At 43.1% G+C, this 269-nt stretch overlaps 1 long non-coding RNA gene across 1 annotated transcript in view; it reads left to right on the top strand.

Moving 5' to 3' along the window:
- The window catches only part of LOC128251300 (uncharacterized), a 3,802-nt gene that overhangs the window by 1,471 nt on the left and 2,062 nt on the right, over positions 1-269 (top strand). The window lies entirely within an intron of this gene.

The following is a 269-nucleotide window of genomic DNA, read 5'->3' as shown; positions in this document are numbered from 1 at the left end:
AACAAAACATGCAAAAGTATGTGGGAGAAACTAAAGGCTCTTTGAGAACCCGCTATAAAACACCCAAGTCCACCTTCAACATCTCTGACAGACTTAACGCCACAACCCTGACCAAGCATGTTTGGACTTTGAAAGAAAGTGCCACTGAGCACAGCATAAAGTGGAAGATGCTAGGGAAATGTAAATAGTACTTCAAAACCAATAGGAAGTGCAGGTTACGCCTGGCTGAGAAAAGAGCTATTTTAAAGAGCACCCAGCACCCATGCATT

Source organism: Octopus bimaculoides, chromosome 30 (assembly GCF_001194135.2).
Source record: "Octopus bimaculoides isolate UCB-OBI-ISO-001 chromosome 30, ASM119413v2, whole genome shotgun sequence".
Classification (NCBI taxonomy): Eukaryota; Metazoa; Mollusca; class Cephalopoda; order Octopoda; family Octopodidae; genus Octopus; species Octopus bimaculoides.
This window is presented reverse-complemented; position numbering and strand designations above follow the sequence as displayed.